General features: G+C 42.6%; 1 pseudogene; it reads right to left on the bottom strand.

Annotated features, from left to right (window-relative positions):
- Window positions 1–8,283: 8,283 nt before the first annotated feature.
- LOC119540464 lies at window positions 8,284–9,863 on the bottom strand (annotated as a pseudogene).
- Window positions 9,864–12,199: the final 2,336 nt, after the last annotated feature.

Genomic DNA, 12,199 nt, shown 5'->3' with positions numbered 1-12,199 from the left:
TCTAGTGACAATTCGCCATAGTAAATTATGCTTAACTAAAACCCCCGAGATGTGTTGACATTGCATATCCTATATTTTAGTGGTTGTTTTAATGGTACAATTGTATTGATCCTCGTTGAATGTCGTCATGAGAGTCTCCATGTGGGGGTTTCATGCATCACGATTCTTTTAGTGGATAAGCTTGCTCTTCATTGCAGCTTCTTCTTGGGTGGGCACGTCCCCCATAGAGTTATGCCAGCCATTGATAAGTTTGTAAAAAGGAGCAGGCAAAGCCCAGAGCTTCATGGCTTATCACGTGAAATATCCCTCCAGATGGGCACACCCCCTGTTAGACAGCTCTTCCATTTGGGTCATAAGGTAAACACCTGTGAAGCTACGGTGAGCCACAGAAGGCCATGGAAGGTTTTTCTGGGGAGGTGGGATGTCCGTATTGCCCAGGGCAGAAGGGAAGAGGGCTTTCCAGACAAAGCCTAACACCCAGGTGAAGACATGGATTTGGAAATGCTGTAAGTATTTTTAAGGTGTTTTATTTTTCTATTCAGGTAATAACTCTACCAGCAAACATTCAACATTCTAAATCATGAAGGTTTTAGAAATACAAATCTAAGGATGGTAATACCTTTACCAAATTACAAAATGTTGGCAAATCAATTTGGTGCTCTGTTTTACAATCAAAGTGTTATTTTTGCTATCATGTCATTTTAGTAACTCTCATTGCAAAAATACCATTTGAATACCAAACAAAAACACCAGTTTTTGTGGCAGAGACTGTTGCTGTATACAAATTTCAATTTCCATTTTAGAGATGTGGATTTGGGCTCTCTGAGAGGTAAAATGCCTTACCCAAGATCAGAAACCAGTTACAGAGAGCAGCTGTGACCCCACATGGCTGATGCCAAACGATCGCCAGATAATTGCCAAAAGGTCATATGTCAGGGCCAGGGTAGAGGGAGCTGCCATTTATTCTATGTGAACTTTGTAAAGGGATTTGTTAACAGAATAGGTCAGTGTCAGCTGTTTTTACTTTACAGGATTCCTTGCTCTGTGTGGCTTCTTGTGGCCACTTCTTCACAAGACCCTTTTGAATGGTTCAGAATTCTTGCCAGCCATCACCTCTTGATCCAAATCATCTCTCACTAGTAAACAAAAGCGACGGCATTCCTTGTTAATGAGAGCACACTGACTGTAACTTGCAGGTATTTTTGTTTGGTTTGGTTAAAAGGAAACAGCCCCTTGCAAATTGCCTATTTAAAGGGTCTCCCAGGCGCAGACATAGGAACTCGCTGTGTCTGGAGTCTTTTGCTGTGGAGATGCAGTTCCCCTCCCCGCCTGCAGGGGGCAGCAGAACAAGCACAGAGCAGAGAACCCAGAGAACCGAGTTCCAGTCTCTCTGCCTCCATGTTCCTCCTCCAATCCCGGTCAGTCCCTCTTCATTGTTACTCCTGCGACTTTTAATTATCTCCAGCTTCTTACCTCCTATCCCTTCCTCAGCCTGTTGAAATCTCTCTTCCACCCAATCGTGTGCGTTAAAAGTTAGCCAGGCTTTCTGAAGAAAAAAAAAATCCCTGATTTGAAGCATTTGCCAATTTCCACAGTGTAAATGCTCCCTCTTGGCTGATCTCGAGCTTCCAACCTGCCATCAGCAAACACAGAGTCAGGAAGAAATACACCCGCCCGTGAGAGCACATCACGCGTCTACACCGCATATCCTACCGCAGCCCGCGTTTGCCGAGTCCAGTGGACGTCACCGGCCCTTTCGCTGCATCGCATACTTCGATGTCTCCCTCCACAAAACTCTCTCCTCTCTGGGGTCCTGTAAAGGTGCTAAAGCCCAGCACACAGAGATCACCAGGGACACTCAGTTGTTAAATAAAATGACCTGTTAACTCGCGGCAGCAGGGGAGACTGCACGCCGTGGGGACCTCGGGGGTGCCTCTGTAAGTGCTGCCAGGATTTCAGCCTGGGTTGGGTGACTTTGGAGGGGGTTCCAGAGAGTGACTCTTGTATTCTGGTTTGTGTTATGTCAGGAACGTCATGGTTGTGCGGTGTTTTTGTTTCTTCCGTGTTCAGATGGGAGTCTGGAGCAGTCTGTTTTTGTCTTGCTCTATCACAAGTACAGAGTGATCCTGGCCCATGTTGCCATTCTGTGAAATTATTTATCCCCAGCCAGCAGTTTCATGAGCTGGCTATTAGTTGTGCAGCCAAGTACCAGCCATCAGGGATTGTTTGTGTCTTTCTCCCTGGCTCTCTATTGAGTATCTCCAGCCTCCCCTTCCCCTTCTCCTTGGTGTGTTTATCTTCCTCAGCACCGTCCCCCAGTGCTGGGTTCTCTAGGTTTTTTCCTTGCACCACTCTTCTTGTCTTTCTGTGCATTTTCTTTGTTGCATCATCAACTTTCATGATTTCAGCCACTACTTCCATACTTATAACTTTCAAATACATATCTTTAGCCCACACTGTCTGTTCCGGTTTGCTAATGCTGCCATTAAGCAAAACACCAGACATAGATTGGCTTTTATAAAGGGGGTTTATTTGGTTACACAGTTACAGTCTTAAGGCCATAAAGTGTCCAGGGTAATGCATCAATAACCGGGTACCTTCACTGGAAGATAGCCAGTGGCATCTGAAAAACCTGTTAGCTGGGAAGGCACGTGGCTAGCATCTGCTCCAGAGTTCTGATTTCCAAAGGGCTTTCTCCCAGGATGTTCCTCTCTAGGCTGCAGTAGTGAACCCCTTCTGTCTGAGCTTCTTGTATAGGACTCCAGAAAACTAATCAAGGCCCATGCTGAATGGGCGGGGCCACACCTCCATGGAAATTATCTAATCAGAGTTATCACCTACAGTTGGGTGGGTCACATCTCCATGGAAACAACCTAATCAAAAGGTTCCAACCTAATTAACATTAATACGTCTGCCCGAACAAGATTGCTTCAAAGATAATGGCATTTGGGGGGACATAATACATCCAAACTGGCACACCATCCCTCTGTGTTTCAAATTTTATATCCAACTTCCATCAAGTTGGCACCCCCCAGATTCTCCCTTGGACACTTTAACCTCAACAAACACAAAGTTCCAATACTTGAGTTAATGATGTATCAGTATTGGTTCATTAATTGTAACAAATGTACCACATTCGTGTAAGATATTAATAATAGAGAAAACTGGGCCCAGGGTTTAAGGGAACTCTCTGTCTTATCACAATTTTTCTGTAAATCTAAAACTATTATTAAAAATGAAGTTTCTTTTTAAAAATGCCTCTATCTTGCTTGGTACATACATCTTCTCATCACTTCTCTTGAAAACGAATCTTTCTTCTGTAGCCTCTGTAGTACCTCCATCTCTTGGTCACCAAAATTAAAACTTCAGGATCGTCCTTGGCTTGTTCTTTCATTGCAAGTCTATACCCAGTGGTTTAAAATGCAGCACCCACTTTACTTCCCAGATATTTCCACAACACAGGCTCTCCACTGTATCCTCCAACTCGGCCCCTGGCTCAGCCCTCTCCACCGCCCCCGCTGCCTGCCACCTGCTCCCCTGTCTGCACATCACATCTGAACGCACATTAGCTTCCTAGCGCTGCTCTAACAAAGCGCCACCAACGGGGTGGCTAAAACCACAGAAATTTATCGCATGGCAGTTCTGGAGTCCAGACATCTGAAACCAAGGCGTTGGCAGGGCCAGGCTCCCTCGAAAGCTGTAGGGAAGGGTCCTTCCTTGTTCCCTGGGAACTTCAGTGTTGGCGGCAATACTTGAGGCTCCTTGACTTGTAGGTGCACCTGCCTCCACCCCCCATGTCTGTCTGGGCTCCTCTCCCCTTCTTCTTGGGGCTCCAGTATATTGAATTAGGGCCCGCCCTCATCCAGGCTGCCTCATTTTGACTAGTTACATCTTTAAAGGCCCTATTTCCAAATGAGACCTGGGGTTAGGGCAGGAAGGTGTCTTTTGGGGAGACACAGTTCAAACCACGGCACCACCCCAGTCCACCCCGCACAGTTCTGAGCCGATGCTCCTGAATGTCCTCACCACCCTCCTCCCCGCAGCCTCCCTGGTTTTCCCTCGGCTCCGGGGCTAAGTCCAGATCCCTGAGAGTGACTCACAGATGCCCCCACGCCCTGGGCCCTGGCCCCTCCCCGGCCTCACCCTCCCCCTCCGCCTGCAGCGCGTTTGCAGGCGTTTTTATTTCCCACCCACACCATACTCTCCTTTCTTGGTCCCAGTGTGTTTCTGGAATCCCTTCCTTCCTCCCTATTCATCTACTTACTTCCCATCGATGTTTTAAGGCTTGCGCCAGACCACGTGTGCTTGAACCCCAGTGCGCTTGGCTTCCCTGCTCCAGTCTGAGCTAATTCTGCGTCTTCCCCTGTGCTGCCTGGACTCTGGAAGCAGAGGGCAAGCCACATGGTTTCACAACAGTCTTTATGTCCCCACTAGACTGCAAGGCCCCTGACACGGCCACCACGTCCTATTCGTCTCGGCACCCCCGACCTCCTTATGCAGGCAGTAAATACTTGTTTGATGACTCTGATTTAATGAATGGATGGCTTGTCAATAGCTACCTTGAGACAAGATCTCTCTGAACTTCACTGTGCTCATTTATTTGTTGAGGTGGCAAAAAAAAAAAAAAAAACACCCAACTATAAAGAAATTTAGAACTTTAAAATGCTGTGAAGGTAAACATAAGTGAAAAATCCTAGAATCAAAAAATTTCTAAAACATACATACTTTTTTAGAACAGTAGATGGCAGTAGAACATTGTTCCTCATTGGACCATTTGGAAGACAAAACTGACCAAATACCCTAGAAAAACTTATAGTCTCATAGTGATTTTAAAAGCACCTCTATGCTTTAATTAAATAATAATAATAATGTATCAGTACATTGTAACAAATGTACCACACTAATGTAAGATGTTAAGAATAGGGGAAACTGGGTATAGGCTATATGGGAACTCTGTACTATCATCACAATTTTTCTGTAAATTTAACAAATCAATTCTGTTTTTATTAATAATAATAAATAAAGTTTATTTTAAAAAACACCTCTATTTTGCTTGGTATGTAATTTTCCCATACAAAAAACAGATATGAAAATCTTAAAACCAATCATTTTCCTCACAAACAGAATAAATATGAAAACCCCAATATCAATAATTAATCAGTAATTAACCCTTAAAATTGTTAAAACAATCTGCTTACTTCCCACCGATGTTTTAATGCCTGCCCCAGACCACGTGTGCCCGGGGTAACATCCCTAAACCCCAGTGTGCTCGGCTTCCCTGCTCCAGTCTGAGCTAATTCTGAAACAGAAAATATATGTATATATTAAATAAGTAAATAAATAAAATTTAAATATTTTATTGCTCTGTGGTGATTCTTGTTATGATGTGTATTATGCACTCATTTTAGAAACTCTGGAGAAGACAGCATAAAGAAGCAGCACATAAGAATCACCTGTAATTTGCCATCCAGAGACAATGATATTAATATTTTGACATGTTTCTTTTAGACATTTTTCTCCACCTGTTTTCTATTTTTCTTTCTTTTCTTTCTACCTTTGTGTGTGTATGTATCTTTGTTTTGTTTTGTTGTTGTTCTTTTTTGGCTTAAGCAAGAGGAATTTGTTGCCTCATGGTGTTGGGGGCTGGACGTACAGAATCAAGGAGTGGGCAGGACCTGCCCCTCTGGAGTCCCGGGTGTCCCGGTAGTGGCTGCCGACTATCCGTAACTCCACCTGCGCCCCTGTCACGTGGCCATCTCTCCCCATCTCTCCCCATCTGTCCCCTCCTGGCTCTGCAACCAGGTTTCCTCGCTCATTAGGACTCCAGCCGTGTTTGATCTCAGCCCCTGGCTCATCTGCCTGCCTGTCGTCTGTCTGAGCTCGTCCCTTCCTCCTTCTGTGGACCTGTCCACTGCCGGGTGGTATCCCCGGGACGTGGTTGGTCCAGGCCCTCTCCCCCACCTCTCCTCCATCTCTCCCCTACACCTCTCCTTTCTGTGTCCTGAGACACGGTGCTGGAAGCTTCCAAATTCATCCACAATCAAGACTTCTCTGTTAAGCTTCAACAAGTCGAATGTCTCAGTCATCCCAAACTTCACTGTAGACTTTCACCTACACATTTATCCTTCCACCCCCTTCCTTGCCTTTTCCATATCCATGAATGACGTCAGCATCCTAAGGGCCATCCTCATCCCACCTACCCACATCCAAACCATCAGAAACTCTTTCGCTGCCACCTGCAAAGCAACTCTCCAATCCACGCAGCTTTCCCAAGCCCACTGACACCAGCCTCGTCTAAGTCACTGGCCTCTCTCTCAATTAACTTCCTAACTGATTGTCTAACTTTTGCTTGTACTCCTTAGCGCAGCCAGAGCAATGCTTAGAGATCCAAACCACTTCCTTCTTACACACCCTTCCATAATGCTCCTGGCGCCCAGACTGAAACTTCAATTGCTCACTGTGGGCCCAGGAGCTGGCGCCTGCTCGTCTGTCCCCTTAAAGAATCGGTGTGGCTTTTGTTTCTGGCTGCACTCTGACTGATGCAGTCTTTAATTACTGAAAAGCATAAGAAAGTAAAAATCTACATAATCCCATCACCTATCCAGAGACATGCACGGTTACTATTTGATATATTTCTTCCGACATCTATATGGATATATATTATACATATTTTTTTTATAAAATTAGGATTAAATCCTAAATATAAATTTGTTTCCTGCTTTTTTCCACTTGATAGATAGGATAGATATGAATTTTTAGGTTCTTGATATATATTCCCAAGTAATTTCCAATTAACACCGGTGCCAATTTACACCAACAGTCTTTCTCACTGGCCTTGTTCTGCCTCTGCTGTTTCTGATTATTATCCCCACTGGAGATTTATATTTCTGTGTAACGTTTAACTGGACATTCATTTCTCCAGGAAACATTTATTGAATTCCCCATACGTGCTGAGCCCTGTGCCAGGAAGTAGTCTAGGAGCCCTACAGCCACCCCTCGGAGCTCAAGGGAGACCGAGTCACCCAGGAATGCAGCATGGCCTGACATGGGGCTGGGCCTGGGGCCACGAGGGAGGGCGACTGAGAATATAGAAAATTACTAAGAATGGAGGCTAGTACTGGTTCAGGCCATACATTCTCCGTGGTCTAATTCTAATGAAATTCTAATTCTAAACCCTTCCCTGCAGGGAAGGTGCTCCGGGACAGCTGTCACGGGTGGGTGCAACTAGCGTTTGTTAAACATTGCTGCAGCCAGGGACACTGCTGGCTCCTTTGCAAACTTCATCTCTTTAAACTCGGGCAGTAACTGTGAGTTAGATGCTGCTGTGCCCACTTTCCAGAGGAAAGCGCTGACATTGAGTGATGACGTAAATTATCTCGGTAAATAAGGGCATTCGAACTTGACTTACCAGTTAGGTCTCAGCTGAATATTTCCACTCCATCACATTGATGTCATAATTCTCTCAGTTGAGCTAAAAGTTGTTACTTAGGTGAGCTCGGCATTTGAAACAAACAAGTAAGCCGAGCTAGCTGTTCAGATAACAGTCCAGTTCCAACATCAGTTTCAGGCTTTGAAAGTTACTAGGCACATAGGGAACGGAATACTGAGCTCAGATAACATCATCTAGAACCCCCAAGTTTAATTAGAAATAACAAACACTAACATTTATTGAATGCTTCAGGGTACATGGCACCGTTCTAGGTACATAATATGTATTCATTTCTTTAATCACAGAACAACACTATGAGGTAGGTGCAATTATTATATCCATTTCACACATGGAGATACTGAGGCACATATCATTTAAACTACTTCTTCTAAATATAAATAAAAGTTTACTGTACAAACTTCAGGCCTTTGTATTTCACAGCTCACTAAGGCTAAAGAACCCCCAAGTTTAATTAGAAATAACAAACACTAACATTTATTGAATGCTTCAAGGTACATGGCACCATTCTAGGTACATATATGTATTCATTTCTTTAATCACAGAACAACACTATGAGGTAGGTGCAATTATTATATCCATTTCACACATGGAGATACTGAGGCACATATCATTTAAACTACTTTTTCTAAATATAAATAAAAGTTTACTGTACAAACTTCAGGCCTTTGTATTTCACAGCTCACTAAGGCTAAAGAAAGATCTATTATTTTTTGTCGTTCACAAAAATTTTGCTTTCACTGTGGCCTGTCCTCAACTATAAAAATGGTCTGACCAAAACTTTATCAAAATAAACACTATAACACCAAGTCCTTTAGAGAAGGTTGTCCCAAATGTTATTTCTTGGCATGGGTGATCTTCATGGCATGGGATGGTGTGAACTTAAATCCTTATAAAGCATCCCTGGCAGCTCCGGCCTGCCTGTCATTTTCAAATTCAACAAAAGCAATGTCACGTCTTCCAGGTACCAAAAGGACTTCCTTGAAACCAGGGAACTGATTAAACAGCATGGATAACATCGTTTCATTAGTCTCTTCTGGTAGGTTGTTAAGGAATAAAACACAGTTTGGAGGGTACTCAGGAATCTGAGGATGAGGTGTTATGTTTCCTTGGTTGTTAGTTGAATTTAGTGTTTCCTGACCATGCTTTTTATTTGCAGTTGTTGCAGTCTGTTCCATAGTTTGGGCTTTTTTCTTTTCTTTTTTCTTTCCTTTGTCAGCAAATGTGCCCCACATTTTAGATATGATATCAGGAACTGTTTTTGAATACTGGATTTGCATTGGTTTACCACAAAATGGAAATCCTTGTAACTGTCTCAAGGCATCTGTGGATGAGCCCAATTCCTTAAATATAATGAAGGCCTGACCCCTCATCTCATAGTCTTTGAAGCTACAATATCTACCACATGGCCAATCTGAGAAAATAGGGCATACAGAGATCTCTGCAATTCTTCTTTTTTAATTTTGTCATTCATATTATTGATATAAATTGTATGATTTGTCTGATATCCATGTTTTGGGTTAAATTGTCCAAATAACTGGAAGTCTGCAGGGTCTCCTGAATGGACCAAAAGCCAGAAACGGAGCCAGCACCCTAAACTCCTTTTTGAAGGTCACTCAATAGGTCAATGTTAGAGCTAGGGTTGGAGCCTGGGAGGACCATCGGGAGCTAAGGCTCAGCACCCCCCAATAAGCAGATGATGATAATAATAGTAATAAATGGTAATAATAATAGCAGCCAATGCTCCTACACCACTCAGCCTGGGCCAGGCCTGTTGTAAGCACACATTGATTCCTCGTAGCCTCACAACGTCCCTACGAGGCATGTAGTGATGAGGAAACCGAGGCACGGGGAAGCTGGATGCCTTTTCCTTGATCACACGGCCAGTAAGTGGCAGAGCTGGGCTCAGCCCAGCTGTCCGGGTCTATTTTAAGAGTCTGCTTATCTCTCCACCCCATTTTGAGTGTCTGCACTCTTTCTCTTTCTCTCTCCCATATGAGGGTATAAAGATGAACTTGTGCCTGCCCCTGGGGCTATCACAAAAATGCAGCTGGTATATCCTCTGGTTATTCCAGTCTGGAGATTTTCCAATAAATATCCCAGTAAGATACAAATGTATAATACATGTCCTTCAAAAATATTTTTAAAAATATACCCACCAGATAGGGCTGGGGCTGAGAAAACCCAGGCCCGGTTTGAGCAGAGTTGAGTTAAAAATTTTATGAAAACTTGTTTCTTTAACCCATTGAATGAACTGACAATATTTTGGGTATTTTTGTATGTAAGATTCACACATTTGTCTGATTCTGGCACTGACGCTTTGCTTTAGATGGAAATGTAAATTCAGAGGGTGGTCCCTCTGTGTGTTCTTTCTGCTAACGTCCCCCCTACGTGAGGCCACCTCAGCCCGGTCCATAATGGCCCCTCAGAGGCCACACCCGGGACCTCCCTCATCTCCCAAACTGATCCCGAGCCCCTCAGAGAGAAGGTTGGCACTTATTTACATTCTACAGCATCCACTGGACTCAATATCGCTTGACTTCAGGAAATATACCTGCAAATCATAAATAGGTTTATCACTTGGAAAGAGACGCCAAAGAGAAAAATAGTCTTAAGTATACGAAAGTTGTATAACCTCTACCTCATCTATTGAGGGAAAGCCAGACCTTCCCAGACGGCTCCAGGACACCTGCACTTGCTCCCAGAGATGCCTCCATCCATTGCGTTCCGAGTCTGTGGCATCTCCTTGCAGAGGGACAGAGAGGGTGACAGTCAAGGAGCTTATCAACTTACTAATTTTCAATTAGAGAGTGCTGGAAGAATTCTGTGGATTCTGAGGGTTTGCATAGAATATTAAACAGGAAACTTTTTAAAGACTTACATTTCAGCTTCATTCTTCTTGAGATGAACTTATCAGAATGTGACATTTCTAGTCCATTTTTGTATTGTTTTCACTGTTTCCATTAAACAGACTGAAATGAAGCTTTATCTTATCAAAGTGAACCAAAAGCCTTGTCTTTTTCTCATCCTAGTGTCCTTATTTGAACTCACAATGCTTTTGCTTTAGTGAATCAGAGATAAATTTCTGCTTTGAGAAATTCAATACACTTATGGATATGTCATCTATTAAATTTATAGAACATTTATTTACTATCTAGGGTCTTGCCTCATCATTAGAGAACACCCCTGGGTCTGAATTTTTTTTAATTCAATTTTACTGAAGTCTGAACTCTTTTTCAGCTTTTTGAACATTTGCTGTATGTGGTAATACTGACATTCATAGCTGCCTTAACTCTAGATGTGAGTCCCAGGTGTCACACAGATACCCAAAGTTCCAGAGACTGACCAGGTTATACACAAAGAGCTCAGCATCTCAGAATTTGGAGATAACCATTACAACTCAGGAATAGATGTGACTCCTGCAAGAGCTTACAATCTAGGGACCATTAATAAGCATTCCCCTGATAAGCTGCACTCTAAGATTCAATTCAGAGTTTATACCTTAGAGTTAGTTCATATTAGTGATGCATTATAATGTTTATCTTTTCATTTCTGGGGTACTTCATTCAAAATGCTGTCCTCAAGATCCATTCACCTGTTGCATGTCTCACAACTTCATTCCTTCTTGCAGCTGCTCAATATTCCATTGTATGCAAACACCACAGTTCACCATTCTGTGCATCAGTCAATGTACACTTAGGCCACTTCCAACCATTGAAAATCATGAATACTGCTGCCATAAACACCAGTGTGTAAATGCCCATTTGTGTCACTGCTCTCAAATCTTCCAAATATATACCCCACAGTGAGGTTGCAGGACCTTACGACACACACATACTTAGCTTCTTGTGGAACCACCACGTTGTCCTCCAGATGTCTAGATGGCTACACTGTTCTACTTCCCCACCAACAGTAAATAGGTACATCCCTCTCTCCATGTTTTCTCCGGCACTTGTATCCCTCTGTTTATATTTTTCCCTGCAATTTTATAGAGAAATATTCACATACCATATGATCATCCACAATGTACAATCAGTTGTTCACAGTATCATCATATAATTGTGCATTCATCACCACATTTGGTACTTGAACATATTCATTACTCCAAAAAATTTTTTAAAAGATTTTAAAAATTACAATACAATACAATACAATAATAAGGTCAGACAATAACACCACTGCCAAGAATCCCATACCCCTCCATATATCCCTCTTTCATGGACATTTAGCTTTGGTAAATTGTCTTTGTTACATTTAATGGAAGCATATTACAATGTTACTGTTAACCATAGAATCCAGTTTGCATTGATTATATTTTTCCCCAATACCATCCTTTTTTCAATACCTTGCAAGGTTGACATTCATTTGTTCTCCCACATGTAAAAACGTTTTTATAATTGTGCATTTACTCACCATCATTGACCAACCTAGGTTTCACTACGTTTCACTCTAGGTTAGACTTTACCGTCTAACTTTCCTTCTGGTGTCATACATGCTCCTAGCCCTCCTCTTACAACTTTACTCACAGACATCTTTGTTCAGTGTACTTACAATATTGTGCTACCATCACACAGTAATATTCTATCTATTTCTGGACCTATACAATCAATCCTGTTGAACATTCTATACTCCTTCAGCATCAAATGCCCAATCTCTACCCTCTTTTTATCTCCTGATAACCTTTGTTCTCAGTTTTAACTCTCAGAGTTTGCTTATAAATGTTAATTCATATTAGTGAGACCATACAGTATT

The sequence above is a fragment of the Choloepus didactylus genome, chromosome 7 (genome assembly GCF_015220235.1).
Source record: "Choloepus didactylus isolate mChoDid1 chromosome 7, mChoDid1.pri, whole genome shotgun sequence".
Lineage (NCBI taxonomy): Eukaryota > Metazoa > Chordata > Mammalia > Pilosa > Megalonychidae > Choloepus > Choloepus didactylus.
This window is presented reverse-complemented; position numbering and strand designations above follow the sequence as displayed.